This window comes from Lissotriton helveticus, chromosome 10 (genome assembly GCF_964261635.1).
Source record: "Lissotriton helveticus chromosome 10, aLisHel1.1, whole genome shotgun sequence".
Lineage (NCBI taxonomy): Eukaryota > Metazoa > Chordata > Amphibia > Caudata > Salamandridae > Lissotriton > Lissotriton helveticus.
Genome location: NC_136071.1, coordinates 859749413 through 859773945, shown reverse-complemented (window position 1 = coordinate 859773945; position 24533 = coordinate 859749413). Strand labels below are relative to the sequence as shown.

The following is a 24533-nucleotide window of genomic DNA, read 5'->3' as shown; positions in this document are numbered from 1 at the left end:
GAAAAAGATGGGGCTTAAAGAGAAAGAAGAACGTCACTAGGACCTCTTCTCCAATGGCTGGCCACCGTTTAGGATGCCAGCCAATGGAAAAGAGGGGCGGGGTTTAACCTTGCTAGTGAAAGTTCCTCTATCTAATTAAGTCTTGCGAGCTCGACTGCGCATGTGCGCAGTCTTTCGCAGGCCAAGACCTAAAAAGCATGTTGCCATAAATATCTCCTTAATACCTGTCACATTTTTCCAGAAAAAAATTATATCAATCAGAGGGAAAAGCCAGTTAAAGTTTTCCTTATTTAAACTGCAGCTATAATGACGCTCCTTGACCTACCTTTCACTTAGGCTGGTGGCTCTAGCACAGTGGTGGCTCGCATAGAGCATGCTGTGGGGCGGTGAGGCGGGGCAGGGGAAGGGCAGGGTGGGGGGTAGTAAACTCGGACATACGATGGAACGGAGGAAAGTAATCCTCTGTTATGTCGTATATGTCTGAGTTTACTACTCCCCCACCCTGCCCCTCCCTCGCCTCACCCCACTGCCCGCAGCACACCCTCTGCGAGACGCCACTGCTCTAGCAGCAGGCATTGTGATGGCAGAACTAAACTGTAACAACCTATTACAATTGAGTAGCTAAGTTATTTTCTTGTTACAGGTAGCTACACTATAAAAAGGGAATTACACGTAGCTTTTTATACAGGGATTGTAGGCGAAGTATTATACATTTTCTAATGCAACTCTGGCTGACAAATGAAAAAGGTGGTTTGTGATACTTTTTCTGAGTGGAGGGAAGTTAGCAGTGAGGGTTGTGAGAGTTGAGAGAGGAAAGACATGATGGGCAATGCAGGTAGTTGGACTCCTGCCAGTCAATCTGTGGGTGATGGGCGCCTATCCAATGTTACTCGGTCACTGCATCGCTAGAGCAAGCTCTCGCTCAAAGTCTTGTTCAAATAGTTCATTTTCAGGAGTTTTCTGCAGAGTAAGCAAAGTGCCTGTGCTCAATACTCTTGCCTGCCTTCCCAGTGAGACCTGCCCATAAAATGTGGCAAACTAATTGAAAGACCAAGCTTATATTAATACTTGGCCCATAATAAAGTAGCTGTGAAAAAGTTAGACAGACACATTATATTGCCACTATGAGACACACATTTTCAATCACCAAATATTGTTACACAGACTTAGAGACAGGAGTGGAAGGAACCATTGTGAACTGGATTGAGTCTCACATATTGGAGAGATATCCGGCAATCTCACTCCTCCCTTTTCGTTTAGAGTTAAAAAAAAAAACAGGAAGTACCTCAGTGCTCTGCCTAGATACCTATTATTTTTAATATATATCTATGCATCTTACTGACTCTGATCAGATTTTATGGGATTTCCTTCGTGAATTATGCTGACGACACGCAGCTAATTCTGTACCTTGACAAGAACAGCCATAACTCCGTAGCAGTACTCCACTCTTTTCTACATGAAGTGGCTAGATGGCTTAAAAATACCTGTTTAAAATTCAATGAAGACAGACAGATGTTTATGCTGTTCCCCTTCTAAACTTCCCTGTTCACTCCTGCTAACTTCTGGCCGTGGTCCAACACAGGGAACCTGGAGACATCACAAGGTGTGTGTAATATTGGGGTATAAGTGGATGAGAAACTATCACTGGAGGCCCATGTTAATAAAACAGCAGCTGCAGGCTTTGGCATTCTAAGGAACCTGAGGATAATAGTGTCTGTGCTACCTCAGCCACCAGCGAGATTAGTAATGCAAGGCACAATTCTGGGCACAATTCTGAGCAGACTTGACTATTGTAATGCCCTTCTCCTGGGAGCACCAGAGTACTTGATCGTGAGACCGTATATGGTCCAGACAATTGAAGCAACATTTGCTGAGAATAAATCGAGATATGACTCCTCCACAGCGACACTGAGAGAGCTATATTGGCTACCAGTGAAAGAGAGGATTATCTTCAAATCAATGTGCATAGTCTATATGGCACTAAAGGGAACTGGCCCAGCGCTGCTGCGAAGGAAATTCAGTTATTATAGGCCACAGAGGAACAGGCCTACGGTCAGTAACGACCAATTGGGTCTCTGTATAAAAATATAGGAAAGACAGGGCGGATGAAAGGACCTTCCATATCAAGGTTGACCAGTTGTGGAATAGGACATCAGCGTCCATCTGGGCTCGTCGAAATCTGAATAGTTTTAGAGAGAAAAACTAAAAACTTGGCTCTTTCCCAAGAATTAGCCTTAGACCTCCAAGAACCCGCTCACGGCTCTAGCTTCAGGACTATATAGTGGGAGAGGGATAGGGCAAGACACTATAGGGCCAAGATACCTGTAATTAGAACCTCTGTGCTCTATAAATTCCTGTCACTTACTTACTTACAATCAGTCTTATAGGTGAAATATGGCAAAATGACTCTTCTATGAATAATAAAGAAATGTGATTTTAAAGGCATTGACAGCATCTTTTAGTGGCATTACAACTATTTTCAGAGTTGGGGTGCTGCCATCAATGATACGTCATTAAAGTTATAGGGGTTGCACATATCACACCTATTGGACAGGTGAATGTTGGGCAAGTGGGGAACCCATTGTCCAAAGTGAATGACTAAAGCAAGGTGTGCTAGGATACTGCCTTTTACACAGAGCACAAATGGGCACTAAATTTGCCTCAATCAAGCAGCTTTACTGCTAACCCTGCGTGGCGCATAAATGCTAAGACGTGGAAATCGATCATCGGCGCATATTCATCAGTTTTACATCACACAGGTAAAGTGTCTCTTTTTTTATCCAATTAAAATCTTTGTAACAATCACAGTTCAGAATCACACACAAAACGAGCATCATTTGAACTTTTCTTACTGCTGATATATTTCGAAATATTTGTAAAATTCATTTTGCAAGCCTTTGCAGTTTGTTAAATAGTAGAAACCATTTGACATGGCTGGGCCTTTTCTTCCATACTTCCTGTACCCCAGTGAGATTGTCATCTTCTTCACATTAAAAAGAACCCCTTACTTTACACTCGAAGAAAAGAAAACGCCAGTGGTCAAGGTAAACAAGTAGCAGTTTTGCAGAATACATTGCATCACGCTTGACACCATACACAATGTACATGCCTCGTTATTGATCATGCCCCTTCTGACCTCCTGACCCTGCAAGGATATCTTGGAAGTACTGCAGTACCTCTCGCATCCCCACTTCTGTGCCCCTGCCCTTAGACCACCCACCCACTGCAATATACCTTGCCCAGAGTTTTGTGCAATGTCCCTTGTGTGGCCTCGCAGATTAGAATCCTTCTCGAACAGCGCGTGCAGCCAAACTTTAGCAAAGTGAACAGCACGTGCAGCCAAACATTATGAAAGTGGCGGGGGTGGTGGTGCAATAAGAATTATCCTATCAACGCGGCAAGTCGCGCGTTGTTTAAAGTGCTGTGTTACTGAAAAGTAAACTTGCAGCATTATTTATTGAGGCGCCGGGAAAGGCCGGCTGGCCAGACATTCGATCGCCGGCGCAGGTAATAATATCACTTACGGCCTCGGTCTGAATCAGCAAGCACGTGCGCAGGCCCGCGAGGGAAGACGCCACGAGACACTGAGGGCCAGCTGCAATTATTTAGCAGATTCCGGGAGGGCATCTCTACGCCTGCGAAAGGCGAGACCGGGGAAACGCAGGCTAGTTTCTGTTCTTGCTCGATACTTCAATGAGCTTCACAAAACTCGACACCCGGGCACCGTGCGCGTTTAACTGCTCGGTGTCTCCAGCACGCCACTCTTCTCTCACATAATGCACACACTTGAAGGTGGCTCTGTTCACACAGCGAGGCAACGTCTTTGCAACAAGGCCCGCGTTTGTAGATACTGTCGCGCGAGGCCTTGTGGAAATCAGTCAGAGCCTCTGATGGAGGGAAGGAAACTCGAGGCGAACGGCGTTGGTTGGGACTTTAAATCACAGCGACCTGTTCGCCGCTGTGCAGGAGGCTTGTGAGAGGTGCGATCGCGCAAATAACCACTCCACGCATCAGTTAGCGTAAAAGGCCATTTATTAGGACAGGCATGACGTTCAACAATAAACATAACCTCGTTAACTTGAACAATCCCCCCAACATCCTGCCATTCACTCCATCATCCACTCACGTGTTCCACCAGCCACTCCCAATTCACACCATGACCTCTTTGCATCTCATTCACTTTCCCCTTTCACTTTCCAACTCCTCCGTCATCTCCATCCATCACACTCCCGTCTACCACTCCCCCCATCCTGCACCTGTAACCCCCTCCCTGAAAGGGTGATTCTGCCCGTCATGGACTTCCCACCCCTCCCAGTTCCCGCCAGCACCCCTATCCCGCCATCCTGTCCTAAACTGGCACGTTGCCTAACATGACAACTTCCACAAAAACGCCCACGGCACCCCTTTTTAATGTAGGGTGGGTGGGTGGTACAATTCACTTCTCTCCCTGAGGCACCGGGGACAGAAAGAGGAAGTCCTTCCCCTTCCTGTCCCCTTAAATCCGCCTCCTAACCCCTCCCACCCCTGACCTAAACCCCCTAACTACTTCCTGCCTGTCCTGCTATCGCGCGAACTCCCCGGGGAAAAGACTGGTCTGCCGACCTGCTTTCCCCCGGGGGCCGCATCGCGCAAATAACCACTCCACGCATCAGTTAGCGTAAAAGGCCATTTATTAGGACAGGCATGACGTTCAACAATAAACATAACCTCGTTAACTTGAACAATCCCCCCAACATCCTGCCATTCACTCCATCATCCACTCACGTGTTCCACCAGCCACTCCCAATTCACACCATGACCTCTTTGCATCTCATTCACTTTCCCCTTTCACTTTCCAACTCCTCCGTCATCTCCATCCATCACACTCCCGTCTACCACTCCCCCCATCCTGCACCTGTAACCCCCTCCCTGAAAGGGTGATTCTGCCCGTCATGGACTTCCCACCCCTCCCAGTTCCCGCCACCCAGGGAACCCCCGGAGGGCGGTTACCTGCCCCACCACACGTGCACCTTTCGAACTCATACTCTCGGGCACCAGATAGATTCATTCCACAAATGGCTAATCAAGTCGCGCAACTCCATTAGGTAGAAGGCATTCCCCATGTGAGAAAGGTGCACGCCGTCGTCCCGGAAAAGAAGTGGCTGCTCCAGCTGAAGCCCGACATGAGCCAGCACGTGGATCCCTTTATCTGCACAAAAGAGTCTCATAGCCCTGTTCAGTTTCCTGCGTGCCCGTTCGACTGCCGCAGGCTTGAGCGCACCCCTCCAGATCCGTCGTGGAACAAACTCGGTCCACACAATACAGGCGCCAGCCAGATTGCGTTTCATCGCATCCAAATCCCTCTGCATCAAATGCAAAAGTGACACCCCCGACTGCTTCACTAAGTCATTCTCCCCCAAATGGATGATGAGCATGTCCGGGCAGCCCAGCTGCGCCACTTTCTTTGTGAGCCATGGTAGCAATTCTCCCCAGCGCATTCCGCTCTTACCCCACCATTGAACTTCATGATGGCTGCTCCTCAGGCCCAGGTTACGGCCGTACACCCGCCTGGCAGCATACTTCTCCCCCCAGTGCACGAAAGAGTGCCCAACGACCCAGGTGACCGTCTTGGCCCCCGGCCCACGAACACAACCTACGAAGAGAAAGAGATTAGTACCTCAGCAGCACAAGAGAAACAACAACAAAAACAGTGCAGCCGGCCAAGCAGCACGCCCCACCCTCTATTTACGCACATAGCGCTCGCAGCAACGCGACCTCCACCGACCAATCCTCCGGATCTCCTCCCATGACCAACCCAAACCCGCCGCAGCCGTGGCCGCCCCGATTCGAAACGAGTGCGTGCCAAAACGCGCCGGGTCCCTGCCCAACTTCCGCAAAGCCATCCGCAAAACCGCCAACAACTGAGAGGACGTCAATCGCTTTCGCGACACATGCACAAAAATCTCCCCTTCCAAGTTCCGTACTCGACCACAAAATGCCAACCACTCACGCACCGGGCACACACCCTCATACCCGCTCTCCGACAACCACACCCATTTGCCCCGACCCAACTGGTCTGTCTTTGAACGTCCCAACCATATACCCAAACGAACCCCATCCACACGCACGTCCGCAAACACTCGGCCCGGCGCCCCCCGCGACCCCAGCAACTCTGACACCCGAAATGCACCAAAAAACATCCAAATCATGCATAAACGAAAGAGCGCCACCTCTTCCCCGTCATAACAACAGAAATGCAACTCCCTCAAAACCTGCACCAATAAATCAAACGTGACCGCCTCCCGTGGCAATTCCCCCCCACCCATCTCCGCCCTCACCCGACCCCAACCTTTTAACATTCGGCTCAGCAGATCCGCCCTAGCCGGATCAAAACCCAAATACACCATACTGTAGAAAGATACGCCCGCCAACTTGCCAGCAATCGTCGTCTGCGACAGCCCTTTATCCATGCAATCCAACACAAAGCGCACCACCCCCCGCTCACACTCTTCCTTGGACAATCGTCCCACTCCCAGCTCTCCCCCCACCAAGGACCCAAACTCAGCCCACGCCAACCTGTACGCCCGCCTAGTGGACCCCGCTATCGACCTCTCAACCAACCCAACCACTCTCACTCCCCCCAGGCCCAGATACCCTCCGGCACCTTGGTCTTGCAAGCTTCCACTCCCGGCGCCAGCTCCCTGAAGCGCTGCCACTGCGAACGAGATAACGCATCCGCAATTTCGTTACTCACTCCAGGCACATGTTGCGCGCGGAACAGCACATTGTAACGCAGACACAGCAGCATGAAACTTCGCAGCAAGCGCAGCACCCGCAGGTCCCTTGCCTTTTGATTGTTCACCAAGTCCACCACAGTCATGTTGTCCACATGAAACAACACTGACCTGTTCCTGAACTCCGGGCCCCACACCAGCAAAGCAACCAACAAGGGGAAGAACTCCAAAAACGCAATGCTCCTGCCCTGCCGCAGCCAATGAGCCGGCCACTGCTCCGCACACCAGCGGCCGTCCCAGAAAATTCCGAAACCGGCAGCACCCGCCGCGTCAGAGTAGAGCTGAATCTGCCACACCATCCGGTCACGCGCAAAATCCAAGGACACACCATTGAAGTCCTCCAGGAAAACCAGCCACACTCGCAAGTCCGACCGGACCCCCAGCGTGATCCTGATCCTGTGATGCGGGAGGGCCGCCCCCGACATGGCCATGCCGAGCCGCCTGCAAAACGTCCTTCCTGCCCTCACCACCCGGCACGCAAAGGTCAACAACCCCAACAGTCGCTGCACAGACCTCAACTCCAGCTTCTGAACCTCGATCGCACTCCTCAAAGCCTCCTGCATCTCCCCCACCTTCCGTACCGGGAGCCGCGCCTGCCAAGCCACCGAATCCAACTCAATCCCGAGAAAAGTCAGGCAACAACTAGGCCCTTCAGTCTTCTCCGGTGCCAAAGGCACCCCAAAATCCTGTGCCAACAACTGAAACTGCCGCAAGGCCGCGCCACAAGCGCCAGAGTGACCCGCGCCCACAAACAGAAAGTCATCCAAATAGTGAGACACCAGCCGGTGTCCACTGCGGTCCACAAAGGCCCACTGCAAAAAGGAGCTGAAAGTCTCGAAAAGCGCGCAGGAAATCGCACAACCCATCGGGAGAACCATGTCCACGAAGATGGACCCGTCAAACTGCATACCCAACAGTGAAAAATCCGCGGGGTGAATGGGAAGGAGGCGAAAGGCCGACTTGATGTCACATTTGGCCAACTCCGCCCCCTTCCCACAGGACCTTACCAAGCCTATGGCATCATCCACCGACGCATACAGTACTCTTGAGTCCTCTTCAGCAATGAAATCATTCACCGACCCTCCCTCAGGCCAAGACAAGTGATGAATCAATCGAAACTCGCCAGGTTCTTTCTTGGGCACCACTCCAAGAGGTGAGACAATGAGATCCGACATCGGCCAATCCGCAAAAGGACCTGCAATCCTGCCCTCCGAAACCTCCTTCTCCAATTTACGAGCCACTACCTCCGGCAACTCCTTGGCTGACCGCAAGTTCTCAGCCCAACGTCTCTCCCTCGGCCCCTGATAACCAATCCGAAAACCTTCCATGAAGCCCCAGTATAAACGCAGCGCCGCTTCCTTATCAGGGTACCGGGAGAGCCATGGACACATGGCCTCCAACCTAACCGGAGTATGGGCCCTTCGGCCCAGGCTGACCCCTACCCTTGGCAAGCTTCCACTGCTCTGACGGCGAAGCCAACGTGAGGCACTGTGTAACTGCATGCCGCCCCCCGCACTTTGAACACTCATGCTTGAACTTACAGGAGGGGCGGTTGCAGAAACCCTTATTAAAACCCCAACAGGCCCCTGAAGACACTGGCTTGTACTGTTGTCCTGCAGCCCCGGACCACACTGCCTGGTTTCCCGAACCTCCTGAACTCCCTTGGCTACCCGCCCCAGACTGGGCGGGGCGCGACTGAAAAGACCGATAAGTCACCGGAAGACCGCTAGCCGTATGAGTGGAAGCCGCCGCCTGCGTCGAAGACATCCATTGAATCCAAAGCTCCTGGTCCACCTCCCCCCATGGCTTGTCCGGATTGACGCTGATCCTGGCCCTAAACTCCTCGTCGTAGCTCAGCCAAGCAAAACCCCCGAAATGCAGCTGCGCCTTCCTAATCACGTCCATATACTTGAACAGAGCAATCGCCCGGTCACCATGCTTCTCGCAATATATACTCGCGTAAATCAAGAAAGCCGACGTCCAATTCTCCATCGTAACCGGCACCCTCGGCCGCCTGGTCAACTCCCATTCCTCCTCCTTAGACCCTTCCTTCGCCTGAATCTCCCTATGTAGCAGTTTAAAAACATCCACATACTCATGCCTCCAAATTTTCCCTCTCGTTTTCTCTGACAGATGCGATCCCAGGGGCACGGCCAAACCCATATAAGGCAACTTCTTGGGGAGCTTCCCCACTCCATCATCTTTGCCCCCCAAATCCTCCACCTTGTCGGTTTGTGCACTGGCCGTCGTGACCTGCTTCCCCCCGGCAGCCGCCACCGGCTCCTCCCCAACATAGGCCCCCGTCCTCACAGACCCATCCCCCACCCCCACCGACCGGCAGGGTTTCTTCCTCCCTCCTTTCCCCCCATCAGTCCATGCGTTCCACCAAGAGCCCTCACCTGATAAGGTTGCAGGAGCGTCCGTCTCCCGTCGCCGTGCGTCCGCCGGCTTCATGGTCCCCTTGGTGGCCCGACTGGCGCCATCTCGTGCCTCATGGGAAACACCTACCGTGGCGGATGCCACCTTAGCCCTGTCCACACACTCCGACTCGCGCAACTCACCCTCTTCCAACTCATCCTCCTCATCCCCATAGTCCAACCACTCATCCTGAACATCCAGCGGCACCACTTCCGTCACCACTCTCTTGGCACCCTTCCCTTTCACACCAGGCATAAACTCGCATTCCAGCATCGATGGTGCCCGCTCCCTCGATGGAGGGCAGGCCGCCGCGGACCCCCCTGCTGCTTCGTCCCGGCGTTCGGAGGCCGTTTTGCGCCCCGCCGGCCCACCCCGGCCTCTGCCAGCTGACCCCGCTGGCTTGTCTCCCCCCCCCCCCGAGCCGTATGCGCTCGGGGAGGCCCCGGTGCCAACAGGTCTCTGATCCGTCAAGGCAGTCCCTGAACCTTCCACCCAGACCCACTGCCCGCGCTGCCCGGGGGATCCCCTGCCTCCACCTCCAGACGCCCCCCTGCCACGCGCAGGCGCCAGGACCCCATCGCCCTTGAGCGCCCCACCCGCCTTCGCCTCACTGACCTCCTGCAAACGCTGCCACTCCTGCTCATACTCGGCAATGATGCGCCGCTGATCGCGGGCCCTCTCCTCCTCGGACATGTGCACCCACCTGTCATAGATGGACGACCGACCAGGCACCCCCAGGCCTCCCCCCCCGGGCACGGGTGCCGCAGCACCCTTTGCCCCAGTCTGCTGCTGCGCCTTCAACGGGCCTTTGCCCTTGGAACCCTGCTGTTTGACAACCCCCTTACGGCCCCCCGAAAGGTCGACCGGCTGATCCAGGACGGAGAACTCCTCCTCCCCCCCAGACTCCTCACCAGACAGCGTGAGTGCGAAATCCTCACCAGCCGCCACCTCCCACTCACCCAGGTCCTCCCCCCCGCTACCCTCACTACTCTCATCGTACCCCACCAGCTGGCCCACACTCCCGACCCCCCGGCACGGGACGCCAGCGGAGTCCCGTCCGCCCCGCCCGCCCCACCGGGAACCGCATCCTTGGCCTCGATCTTGGCCGGGAGGCTCAGACGCCGTCCCCCTTTCTTGGGTGCCTCCTGCTGTTTCTTGCCCTTAGATCTCCTAGGCGCGCCCCCCCGAGCCCCAGCGGGCTCGTCCAGGCATGCAGCGACAACCGCAGCCACCCCCGCCGACGCTGACCGGGGCGTGCGGGTCATTCCGACCCAAGCCTGTTCCAAGACACCGGGCTGGAGGAGGTCTGTCCTCCCCGCCCGGCCAAGCACGAGCAGGGCAGCCCTCACCGCCTCCGCATCAGGCGTTGCCATGCTTCAGCTATAGTTTACAGACCTTCCTCAAGATGAGTGAGGTTCGGCACCCTAAATTCCAGCCCGTCCGCGAGATGCGTGAGGTTTGGCACCCCGCGAGATGCGTGAGCTTTCGCCCCGCCGCGCACCGCACCGAGATAACAAGGGGTCACGCTCCGCAAATCAACTAAAATGGCAAGCCACCTAACTAAACTCAACTCAACCTGCCTAACACGTCGCTCTGGGGCACCAGAAGACGACCTAAGCAGTAACTCACACACCGCCTACCTAAGAGCTCCCTACAATTCACTTCTCTCCCTGAGGCACCGGGGACAGAAAGAGGAAGTCCTTCCCCTTCCTGTCCCCTTAAATCCGCCTCCTAACCCCTCCCACCCCTGACCTAAACCCCCTAACTACTTCCTGCCTGTCCTGCTATCGCGCGAACTCCCCGGGGAAAAGACTGGTCTGCCGACCTGCTTTCCCCCGGGGGCCGCAATAAACAGGCCAGGGACGGAAAGCAATGGAGAGGCACAGCAACGGAGGGCCGAGCAAACAGGGCGAAGGAGCGTGAGATGGAATAAAATAAAGAATTGATAAAGAATGGACCCGCAAGGCGCCGCAGAAAACTGGAAAGTGAAACAGCAAGTGTCCACGCAATCTTGTAGGCCCTTCATGAAGCGAGAACAGCAGCTTATACTGCGATGTGCCAAAGAATTCTGGTATTTTCTGGAAACACACAGAGATGTATCGTTTCCAAGTAGGCATTGTAAACCTGGGCACAAATAAAAATAAAAGTACGAATTTCCAGTGTGATGAATGACATCTTTTTTTCTGATTCTCCGTGCACTACTTCCTCTCTTCCTAAAATAAAAAAAACACTGCCCCTCTTCAATGAAGTCGGATCTCCGTCGAACAGTAGACCCCATTACTGACCAAGGAAAGCAGCTGCTGGACCCTACCTGTGGGGTGACTGTCCTGGTTTTCGCATGTACAATAAGATGCAGCAGTGCTCAGACATTTTCTAACAGTGACTACAAATGCATTTGTATATAAATGAATTATAATGGAAGAAGTAAAATAACTTTAGCATTTGATGATGATAAAGAGGCTGAAAACACAAAATACCTGTTTATGAAGTGCTGCACTACAAACTGTCCCTGGCAGAAGTATTCATGGTAGGAAAGATGATTAGTGAGACAATCCATGGAGCTATTGCACCAAGTAAGCAAATGGTTTTTCAGTGACTCTTTAAAGCCAGGCAATAAATAGTCTTATTCTAAGCCTAGCCAAACATCATATTGTGAGTTAACAAGTACAAACAACTGATCATTAGCAGACCACTGTCTTCTTACCATCGTCCGGCGTAACCTCTGTCAAAAGCTTTTTCGCTCTACTCCCAAATCACTTCTCTGTTTTCTTGAATACTGCAGATGGGCAGCAAGTGAACGGCTCTTGGAAAAGTGAAACTTTTTACTTTCCGTGATTTCACACCACCAGACCTGTGGTTTTCCCACAGTAGTAATAAGGCTCTGCTGTTTTTACGATATCCAACAAGAAAAGGACCGACGGGCTAGTGGCGCTCCCAGACGGTGCTGCCGGCTTTGCGCTTCCCTTCGCACCTCCCTCCCGCTCTTTATCTAACAGGTCCTTTTAGTAATGAGACTACATTTTCCAGTGGGCATCAACTCACACAGGTTGAATTTACTGACGTGGAAAAATTGGCTAAAATCCTGCAGGACTGTCTGGCCTACAACAGAATGAACGTTGTTGTACGTGTTGAAAGACTGCTAGCAAGCGGTTACCAGCTTGGGGCTTAATCTTTGACAGCACAGGCACCTGGCCCAGTGAGAAGGCATCCACTTAAAGGGCAGCAGACTTTGCATTTCATAGGATACATTTATTCCTTTATTTAATTATACATTAGGGCTTGTGGTTTGTAAATGTCACTAGAACACTTGGATAGCAATATGAGGACAAAATATAGGTGTCCTGTACTTTATTTTTATTTGATATATTTTTTTCATACAGGAAAATATTTATTGAAGCTTGTAAGACAGAATATAGCACTGCTGTTTATGCAATAACAGTAGGCAAACATATAATGCATGTAGTATTGAATATGCACACACGCATGTGCGTGATGCAACCACTTTCTAGCAGCTACATCTAAAAATTAGTTTACATGTAATACAGCAAATTTACTTTTTATTTCCCAGTAACTTGCGATATATATATAAAATAGAAGCGCTAGTTTGTAATGTAACAGACCATCATTCAGTTAATTTCTGAGAACTGAGACGTACATTGCTCATTTGTCGTCATCAGAGGCCAGTTGCAAAAGCCTTTCCCTCATCAACCTAGTCAAGATAATGCAGTATTAACCTCCTTCTCCATACAGGCTGGAACTTCATGGTCAAGGTTTAACATCAAATCCTATTTCCTAAGCCACTTTAAGGGGTCTATAACTTAGGGCCTCATAAAAGTATACTAGAAAAGTGTAACTTACTGAATTTTTTAGTATTTAATACACAAGAGCAGTGATACGTAACCAACTATAAATATAGGAAATCGCATGTTGAGATGGGAAAATGTAGGCAAGAATTGTTTGGGAGAACTTTTACGTCTAACTTTGATTTGCACGACAAAGGAAACCTTGACATGAGTGAAATTTGCTTTCTGAGAGCTTTGTGTCACACAGACTGGAGGGAGTTGCCTCTGGAGGTGCGCCCATTATCGTTGTTCTGCCCGCTCCGCTAACGAGCATTCATCCAAAGACCCCCCTAATCCCCTGATGGGGGTTTTCAATGAAACTGCTAATCACATATCAATAATAACTCATAATTAATTACACTTTCCTCTGCTTCTATGCCCCCTGTGGAGCTCCACCCTCATCTCAAATCTCACAAAAAAGGAATCTTACAGGTTTTCCAACAACTAGGTCACTATTAACTTTCCTAATTTAACCTAATATATGCGGAAAAATGCACTACTGGCGTTTCTTTTTGCTGCATGGGACCGACTCGTAGCATGGTACAAAGTACTAATTTATTATTGTTTAAATACAGCCTTCGGGCACTCGTTGTGCTTTGTTGTACAGACAACATTCGTTTTCAGTGGCTAGCAAAGGTAACTAACAACGTACCAAGTGAAAATCCAGGAAGAGTAAAGTATACAATTCAATATATCAAATTGGACTTTTTGATTAGATAATTGATTATATCTATGTCCATGGTGATGGCATTTAACAATGATAGTCGAGGTGGAGGACAACGTGGGATGGGTGATAGAAGAGGTTGAATATATCAAAACGGGCTCCTCCTCTATAAGTGATAACATTTTTTACGACTGGCACGTTTTTAGTACACCAAAATAACTGTTAAACAACAACTTAATTGTATTTGTAAAATGAAACACTACACAAAAAGATTTTGTGAAATGTAGTAAATATCCAAAGATTAGTACAAAAAAATAACTATATCAGTGCAATGCAAGCGACGCACTGCTCAGTACAAAGAAGTGCTAAACAATATTTGTGCTTAGAATAGTCTTAAGGAGTTAAATAGTTATCGTCAATAGAGTATGCAGGTGCTATGGTTTCAACCATAACAAATAACAGGGCAATGGAAGCAATGCATGAATTATCCCAGCCTCTGGTGATGGCTTTGGTCCACATTTCAGACCATCATTTTTTGACCCCGATACCCATCTAGCGAGAGATCTCCATATACAATTCAGTCTTGGTCCTGCTCCAGTAAGCACAGTCTAGCCCGAACTGCTAGCCCATGACCCCTTCAAATAAGTACATAAGCAACCCAAGACAAGTTTGTTTCAACCATAGCACGATGATGTGACGGTTACCTGCCACACTCTTGATTAGACTTTTATATACGAATCTGCTCGCATTCCTAGATAATTACATTAGCAAACCGGTTTAAAGCACAGCACCAAAATAATAACTTCAAATGTTCTACGTAATTAGGCCTCAGACACGGGCAGGACGTTTTCTCTTTTTAGTTAAATCCCTTTTAGATGCTCTGAGTTTATTATGCTGCCCTGATGATTACCCTTGGACAAATACAAATAGGTCGAAACGTCAACTATATGCAAAAGGCATACATGCATTTATTTACTGACCATAATATAAATGAAGATTTTGGCCAATCCCTTGACATCTGACAAGCAATCTCTTCCAGGGATAAGCATTTAACTCTTTAAGGTAGTTCTATCCATAATTATTGCATAGCGCTTTTTCCACAGAGGACTGCATCCATCATATTGTACTGATATTGTTATTTTATTGTACTAGTAATCTCTGGATAATAAACGCAAGTCATAAAAATCTGCTTGTGCTGTGTGTTCCCATTCTTCACATACAAATAAGTTGCTGATCAACGCTTATACTTGGAGACTAAAAGTGTGTCCTTGGTACGAAATGTAACAACTTATTGAGGAGGAGCAAGTGCTTTGATATATTCATTGCCTACCCAGGTTCCACTTCATACTGAGTTACCATGTTGTAATTACTTGGACCAGGTTCAATGACAAGTATGTGAAGTTAGAGTACAGCTGCCTGTTAGTTATAGTTTGCGACTTCTTTGCACCTTAGATCTCAGTCGTATTTAGGATTTACAAAATCGTGTTTTTTGTTGAAATTCCATTAAAATATCACTAAATTAGGCTTTTAGCACAACATTTGATTTGCGGGTATCTCACATGATATTTTTCACTAGAGCATGCACTTTGCATAAAATTGGTGCACAAGAATGGGACAGAGATGGTTTGAGCAGAAAATACCTTTCTGCAAGACCTTTTTAATGCACATGAGCCTCCCACTTGCTAAACAACATAGAAAATTGCTAAATGGGAAATTTCCTAAAAATGTATTTGAAAATGACATAACGTACCAGCATAATAAAAATTCCATCCAGGTTTAGCTTGTATGTGTTTTTAAATAGTTCCATTTTCAGAACATTCAATAAGACTGTATATGGTTCAGTTAAACTCTTGATGATAGGTCCATCCTTTGCTTAGTTTTAGCAAGAATGTAAAAAAGTCCACTGTCAGAGCTTGTACAGTATGCTTAGGCCACATACGATCCCCTTTGACCTATCGTTAACCACCAATACCAAAGCAGGCATAATTTATGCAGCACAGACATTGAAGCCTCTGACCTCAGCCGAGCCTTTGACACAATAACACAGTTAAAGCACTTTAGATGCACTCAGCATAGCACAGTTCACCATGAAATAACAACAGATTAAAAATAAACTCCAAAGGGAATAACTATAATGCAGGAGAATCATCTGATGTAAGACTGCCACACCAGTCAGCATGTAGACTGTACCTTTTTACCACTCAAGAGTAGGGCCAGAGGAAAGATTTACATACACAGTTGGCCTTTCTGTCACTATTTAGTGAATTTCTCACCATTTTCAGCATTTTGTAAAAAAGGAAAAGTGAATTGCTTTCAGGTACAATGTCAATATTAAATAATAAGAGCCTGTTTCACAAATAAGCGAGTGATTGTGAGAACCTTGTGGCTGTAAGTACGACTTTCTTAAAGTTGCTATTTTTTTTCTGGGTTCAAAAAAACCCATTCCTTGCACGTAAATATAAACAGCTAAAATTGTAGATTTCAACACATAAGCATAGCCCATTCCCAGTGGATTTTCCACTGGCAGAAATTCTGCAGGTTTTGCGTTACACTTAAAATGCTAATTAGCCCTAACTTTTTTCATTCTTTCCACATGCAAAATATACATTTAAGTCTGTAGGTCCCTTCCCCGAGGCCCCTGAAAATATGGGCGGTCCGGGGACTTTCACACACAGGGTTTACACACTTACTTCATCACGTATTATCACTAAAGGTAGAAACAATTAAATGAAGGTGAAACGCAGTTAAGATCGTTTTTGAAAAACAAAAAAATGCGACTTTGTAGATGATTTTCAGCACTTTCGAGACCTCACCCCCAGACATTCCTCTGTGAACACCCACATTTGCCATATTTAACCTTTATGGTACAACTAAAGAATTCCTGTAGGTTGTGAGACTTCGGGTTGGAAAATTCCTCAGATCCGTATTCAATAATTAAAATTTGGGAAATACGATTTAACATCCAACTTTTTCAAACATGAGTGTAATTTATGACTATGACAACAATGTGCAAATAGGCCTCAGACGTGGTGGCCACATGCCGGTTAGCACAAACTCTGTAATGAGGAATCTGTATGTGGCACAGGTAATGTAACATGTATGTGGTTTTCACCATCTGCTGTCACACACAACTTCTGTTGTGTTCTACAGTAAGTTCTACAGTACCACAAAGCCATTTAAATGGAGAATGTTGTGCTACACAAATGTTGCGATCACTGCATAAAGTGAACTAGGGTATCTGGAAAACATACTTGATGCAGAATCTGAGAAACCCCACCCATCCTGCCCAATTTCACGTTTCCACATAATTTGTGTATGCGGTCAGTATATCCTCAAACATTTCCCTCACACTTTCAGCACTCTCTCAGTATTAATACCCCACCCAATGTCCCACACTTTTCTGAATGTATGTACTCTTTTGATCTCCACAAGTGATGGTGAGATGTGTATATTTCCTATGGAAACTTTGTCTCAGTTGCTCGAACACCTCCCTGCCTGTATGGTCACTACCTGATTTCTACTTTGGCTAGCACTCGGCCTTTAACAAGTGCACACTCTTGCATTGTGGTTCCTACATTTCTGAAGCTACAGAGCATACCTTCCCTCTGAATATTGTCCTCCTGTGTATATGTTTCACTCCGAATAAGACCACAATCAACGACTCTGTAGCATGTTTCTATACCAGGTTTCTAAGTGAGGTTTCTAAGCACTATTTAAATAATTCCACTTCAGAGTAACTGCATCCCATGTGGATATCTTGAAATGTGGTATGAACTAGGCCATTGTGGACCAACGTTTGCCGCGTCGTGTCTTCACGGTGTCATGTATTCTTCTAAGGGGGTAACAACAAAGTTGTTTGCAACACTCCAGGTGAGGCTTTACCTAAGATGTACAGTAGTAACACGATCTCCTTTTACCCACTGGTTAGACTACTCCCTATGACGAACAATATTCAGCTAGCCGCCTCCCCACCATGACCTTGTTCTTGTGGTTAACCACTTTAAGGTCAAATGATATCATATTCTCTCTCAATCCTTTTAAGTTTGGTGCCCTCCAAGAATTCTGGTGTTACTCCCCATCACTTCTGACCTCTAGATGCTGCACTTTGTACTTAGACACAGTCCGCATTACTTGTCATATGCTTACTTTTATTTAGGCTTGTCTGACTATGCAGGCTCCTTATTAAACTGCGTCTGATAGCCCTGGGGGCACTACATAGGGCACTCTTTTCTACTTAGATTGAACTCCATTTGAAAACAGTAGTTGACCCTTGTCAACTGGGACTCTGGAATTATGCAGCAGTGTGCGATTGAATTAAGCTGCATGGTTGAATAATGCAGTACATTTTGGCATTATATAGCTATTTGCATGTTTAACACATATAATTATTCCTTCAAAATAGATCCTGGTACTTTAATAATGTCTCATGAGAGATATCTTGCGAGAGAGAAAAATGTACACATTCTGAGGATACTACTGAAAATGTTATTCACAAAAAAAAATGTTTTTGCAAGGAAGCACAGTGACTCAATTTATTAAAATCGTCCATTCAGTTTCTCAGAGTGCAAAATCTGTACAACATTTAAAAATTTCACTCAGCAGAAATCAATCCTGCAAGTACTCAATTCATTGTGATAAAATGTGTGCCTCTTTCATTCTGGGCATCCCAGTGGTGTTTTCAAACTTGTTCTGGAGCTCGGTGTCAAGTTTATTCTATGCTCACATTATATGGACAATGAAAGAATCCTATTCTAGCAAGAAACACCTCTATGGAACAGTAACGTACGTTACATATTTATTCTCTGAGAGTTGCATTCATAGAAAATAATGATTTCACTTTATTTTAATTACATTAAAATATGCCGGGTTTTGGGTCCTGTTGTTGGCACAAACACTTCTCATAGCCTATCTTTTGAGGCGAATAGCATCATCTGGGCAAAATCCTCATCTCGTTAATGCTTAAATGCATTAATCAAAATATGCAAAGTGATTGGTTAACTTTAGCAAAGTCTTAAGAGCTGTGGTACTTTGAAAGCATGGCATTTAGGCAACTTTTATTCCAGTCGAGCTAAACATGTTTTCTGTTGGAGTCTGCACAGTTTGCAGGAGATAGTGTATTATGTGGCAAATGTGACAAAATAAAATCTATGTGGAAATGCCATTGCCCCAGAAGTGCAAAATTTTAGAAGCCCTGATTATGATTCATCCAGTTCTGTGCAGCCCACGTGCCTTTCCGTCTCCCATTCCAAACCTCTTTACCTTAGTTTCAAGCCCTCCGTGTAGGACACTTCTGGAGACTTTAACAGAGCCAGAGTAGGTCACAGCTAGTCCTCTGTCTTTAGCCATTTCCGACTAAATATTGAAGATATGAATATTCTGTCACAAAAAAATTATGGACGAAGCATAGATTTACTATTCTTAACTTCACATCTAGGTACCTTGAAGATATATATGTATATTGTCAAGTTACATATATGTGGATTTAAGTATTGAAAATCTATACTTACTAACCCTTTCGATATTTTGAGTTCGATTTTTTTTATCCTGGATATTCTTATATCACCATATTCCATCTTGTATATTCAGGGGGCACACCTGTGGATACTGTAATCAGCAGGTTTCAATACATGTAGTTTATCTTTCTCTTGAAAGGGTGTTCCCCTTTCTGCCTGTCCCTGATGGCAGGGTGGCGGATCCCAAAGACTCACCACACTCTCAGTTTTCTAGAGTGAGACAACTCTTGCCTTTCTCCACAGCTTCAGACCCTGCTCTGTCTCTACCAACTTAAAGAGAAGGGCATCTAAGTGGTGCTGGGTAGGAAAGCTGACACCACGCCTACGGGCTACTGTGCTACGCCATTAACATATTACATTTTAAATGGAATACATACAGTAAAATAGATTTGCACGACAGGTAGCAACCTCCTGGCCCAAATGGGCTGCTCGTGTACCTATCTAGAGTTCATTCCAAGAATGCTGACAGATCCCTGGTTGTACCTCACCTTTTTCGGATCCCGCGCTTTCCACGGAGTCTTGCACTGCTGCAGAGTGAGGCATTGATGACCAGAAGGAGAGGCGTCACGCGGGGCCCTGCCTCGCCATATTCAGATTTAGGTGTATGAATTTCTATGAGATTTGGGAGTCTCCGTGAACCCTCACAACTTTTTGCAGGGAGGAGAAATCATTTTGCGTTACGTCATTGTCCTGGTACAGCCCTTTCCCCACAGAGCGGCTTCAAGGATTATAGGAACACGGGCATTTTCAATGCAAACTACCATAAGGGCGCCCATCGCGTTTGCTTTTAACAATTAGCATTAACAGGAGTTGGGAAGGGCAGTGGTCTAAGTTCAGGACACCTCTACAACGCGCTGTACGAGAACGGCCACTTTCTGACCCGCCAGACACGCGCCGGACCGTGGGATGGCGGGAGACTGGGTGCGTCAGTGGCTGCAAGAGCCACGCACCTCTCCTGCCAAGCAAAGGTGGGTGGGAGGTGAGCACTCTAACAAACCCACACGTGCGCTGCTATCCTAAAAGAAGTTTAACCGAAGATGCATATCGCAGCAGAGTGAGGACACACCTGCAGCCCGACCAAAACGATGTACAACAGGGTCAGCGTGTGCTCGGCGCAGAGCAGGTGACACTGCACATGTATAACATTGGAGTTATTCCAGAGAAGTACTGCTGGCAGAACTAAACTTTATATGCTGAAATTCTCGCCGGTTTTGTGATTTTCCATTTAGTGAGGGAATCGCGTCCCCGTGATACATGGTATGGCTTTACCCACATCCTAATCTAGCGACAACCCTCACAGCTGCACGTGGCAGTAAAGTAAAAGCTCCCCCCGTGCCTATTCCCTAAAGTCATAATTGCCACAGCTCCACGTGCAATTTAGGTCACGGCTCCCGTCACTGCGTACACTGGGGACGTGACCGTTTTCATCGCTTGGTATCTCTTAAGGGCTACAGCTGCCATGCATGCATATAACATTGAATTAACAGCTCACAGAACTGCACACCAGGTCCAATTTGTTATATTAACTTTTATGTTAACTTGCACAAGGCGCTTCATACCCACACGTCTTTCACAGAGCTGCAAACGTGTTAGTAATATCCAATTCAGTGGTACTCCATAAGTCGCAGGTCCCACCTCTCATTACACATAAAAGCCACATGTGTTCAACGCGGGTCCCGTTGAAGGTAGAGCAATCATTGTTATATGATTATATTAAACTCCCAGTTGTATAACTACATATCCCGTTAAAGTTCTTATCAATCACATTAAATAAAATCACAGGTTCCACAGCTTTGTAACATATTAACACCACATATCTCATCAAAGTTTTGAGTATGAAAGACAGCTCTCATCACTGTAAATACAATATTAAGTGTGTGTCAGGCTGTTTACCTGTTCGTACACAGACGATGTCGCGACTCGCCCCCAGTTACCGACAGACAGCACCCGAACACTGACCGGCTCCTCGCGCTGATGATAAAATATGCCGCGTGCACTTTCGGAACTTGTAGAACTTCCAGTGGTGGACGTGGAGATGCGCCGGGCTGCGCGCGTGGCTGGGCAGCACTGTCACTGCTCAGGGCTGGAGGGTGGACACACCCCCTGAGGTCGCCGAGGCACCTGTGCAGCCCAGAGAAGAGTCACTCGGCTGATGTGCATCTCATCCGGAGACAGCTCCGTGCGCGGACGGGGCTTGGAGAGGTCCTCCTCAGCGGCAGCAGACTCCACAGGCGTCCGACATCCCGGTCTGTGTCCGACCCGGTGCAACTGTTCCAGGGTAGAACCTCAGGCTATAGGCGACTCATGGAAGGGTTCATACGGGCATCACCATCTACCTGGTACGGAAATGTCTCTTTAGCCAGTTTCTAGACCTTTGCATAGAAGTCTCTCTATACGATGCTATCCCATGTGAAGAAATGAGCTGCCACTGTAGACGTGTTTCTCTGTACAGAACGTTCCCTATAAAATGGACCTCCCACTAAATACAGTTCTTCCCCTACATGCTTGCCTTGTCCCTTTCCACGGAGTTGACCTTTTAAACTTGACTTGCCCCTATAGGTTCAAGCTGCCTTTCTCTGTAAACAGGTCCGCCGCTATATGCTAGACGTGACTGTGCACAGATGTGATCACATATGATGGACCTGTCGGAGTGCAGCACTGTCCCATCAGCAGGACCTGTCGCTGTCCATGCAGCCCCTGCCCCGCTCCGATGCTGCCTCGGAGTCCTCCGCAGCCGGCCGCAAGTGCACAGGCAGTCCGCACACAGCCGGCACGAGCGCTGTCCAGGCGGCGGCAGCAAGCACTGTATTTTTAGGAACTTACCAAACAAGTGTAGGGAAGGAAGAGCGTAGCCCGGTGCGGAGGAACCACGTTGGACTGAGAGCAGATTACAATGCATTCTATTTAGAGACCATTACATCACCCCATGGTGACGTCACGTGGGATTCCTGAACTTCTAAATCATTGCGGTCCCAGCGCGAGGGGGCGTGGGCCATGGGCGGGCCCTGAGGGGGCGGGGGGCGCCCCACCAGCATGACGCCACGCCCCCTCAGTGCTGCAAGCTAGGAAAGGACGAGTGAGCTAACCTCGCTAGAAGCACTGGGGGAGGCTTGAGGGAGGGACGCAGCGCCCGCCCAGGGGAAGCAACAAGCAGCGGCTTGTGTTCACGGCTCGGCTGTGCTGCTGACACAGGCCGAACCACGTACTGTGTGTGAGGGAATCATTCCCCGACCGCCCCCCACCCTCGACAGTCGACACCCTGCGCCATGGCGAGTGAGAATTGCGCCTCTGTGGTATTGAAGGCGGCCAAGCCCTCCTCCGTTTCAGGGTCTGACTATAAGAAATGCTCAGTTACAAAAAAAACTTTGGCTTGTGGGCATCGCGCTGCAAAATACATAACATAATAGTTTTAAAAAGCGGGTTGATCAAAGGCGTTATTAGCAGACCTACCTTTGTTATCTCATTTTACGAGTATTTTCCGTATTGTCTCCAACTTTTCAAACAGACAGAAGAGCAGTATATTCCCATAAAATGGTAAATACAATTCTGTGTGAAGTTTTTCTGTCTTCTTCCTCCCTCCAATTTCCAAACCAAAATGGAAGTTGCATTCAATGTTTCCTTTTGATCTGGAGCATGTTTCTGGATTTTCAGAACGTTTTTTGGGTGAGAGAGGCTCAGCACAGATGACCGACACTTTTGTAGTCTGAGAAAGACTGCTTTACTGAAACAGGTGCGCATCACAAAAATTCATGGTGGAGAGAATCCCAGCTAGACATCACATCTCTCCTCACCTCCGAAAACTGCATTGGCTACCTATTGCCAAGAGATGTGTATTTAAGGCCATGACTCTGGCTTTCCGCGCTTCTAAGGGCAATGGCTCGGCCCACTTGAAAAGCACTCTGAGGCCGTATGTCAAGGCCAGGACATTACGTTCTAACTCCCTACTTCTCCTGGAAACCCCAAGATTCAAACGTACTCGTGCCGGAGGGAAAACATTCGAGGTTTGCGCCACTCAGTGTTGGAACAAGCTTCCGGTTACTTTACGTGCCTGTCAAACTGAAGCGGCATTTCGAAAGTCACTAAAGACCCACCTTTTCTCCATATAATGTTTTCCTCTTTTCCTACCTTCACTGTTCCCAGATTTACCAGCGCCGGGACGCCCCGTTGGGGCAGCTGTGCGCTTTATAAAACACACAAATACATTTCCATTCCGCCTTACAACACTAAAACCTCACTATAAAAAGTTTGTCACCTAACTTTCTACACCCGCTCCCAAAAAATCACGTCCCCCACATAATGTAACCAGGCAAGTGTCTACCTCCTAACATACTGCACTCCTGCAATTGCGACGTTTTTTAACTTCCCCTACCGCTTAACAGTGAATCTATTAACGTCTACTCAGGGCACAAGTCGTAAAAAAAGAAGTGGGGGGACGCTGTCACCGGTAGTGACATCACAACAGGAAGTGATGTCACGAAAGGTGCCGAGCTCCTCGTCCCAGAGAGGCCAAAGAGTGAAGTCCAGCTGTTTGGCAGGGGAGACAGGGATGGCATCCCCCGGTAAAATAAGTGGGGGGACGCCGTCCACACGCGTGGTACCCCGACTGGAGCCCTGCATCTACTTAACATAACTTCCTATAACGTAACCTTTAACTTCCTGCCTCATTCCAGTGTGAGCTTGTTCAGGCCTTCCCTTTCAGCCTAGTTCACCGATGGCAACAAAAATAGAATAAGCTAGACTCATACAAACTTGTTGGCCAACCACTAATCTTCTAAAGGAACAATAGGGACCCCCTCTGAAGCAATTAATTTGTGGGTCAGGGAGAAGAGGGGAACACAAAAACCGTACTACAAGAAATCTCCCTCACGACCATTTATTGCTAATCTTGTTTGAAATGTTTAGACTTTTCACGGGTGTGGGGTGAAATAAGGGTATAATGATAATTTTCGCACAGATTTGTGAATTACGTTGGTCCAAACGGATGTCACTGTTTTTAATGATAGAAGTTGGGCACTTTTATAATGAAGGGTTTCTTACATATAAATATTCTATTTTGTAGATATTCCTGGATGTAGAGTCTCCATGCAATATTCTGACGGGTCCTGAAGAAGGTGGTTCAATCATCGTTTATTCCACCAAAATGCGTTGACGAAGTCTAGTACTCTCCTGAATGTAGCTAAACCAACTGTTGTTATTAGACAACCAACTAAAACGTGGTAACTCGTGCAGAAGGATTGTGATGAATGAATAGTGTATGTGTGTAGTGTGTATGTATGTCGATAGTTGCATGTTGTCTCTACCCAGATGTACACAAAGTCTAGTA

The 24533-nt window shown here is 47.8% G+C and overlaps 1 protein-coding gene and 1 long non-coding RNA gene across 2 annotated transcripts in view; both read right to left on the bottom strand.

The window, feature by feature from the left end:
- The window catches only part of LOC144784595 (cyclic AMP-responsive element-binding protein 5-like), a 499027-nt gene extending 476990 nt beyond the window's left edge, over positions 1 to 22037 (bottom strand). The window contains exon 1 of the mRNA XM_078663499.1: positions 21104 to 22037. The gene's annotated coding sequence lies outside the window, so the exon portion shown is untranslated. The remainder of the gene's footprint in view (positions 1 to 21103) is intronic.
- On the bottom strand, positions 4653 to 9434 carry LOC144785524 (uncharacterized). The gene is made up of 2 exons (XR_013601940.1): positions 9173 to 9434; positions 4653 to 5632 (listed from the first exon to the last, which is right to left on the bottom strand). It is a non-coding gene; the product is annotated as an uncharacterized LOC144785524 (long non-coding RNA).
- Positions 22038 to 24533: the final 2496 nt, after the last annotated feature.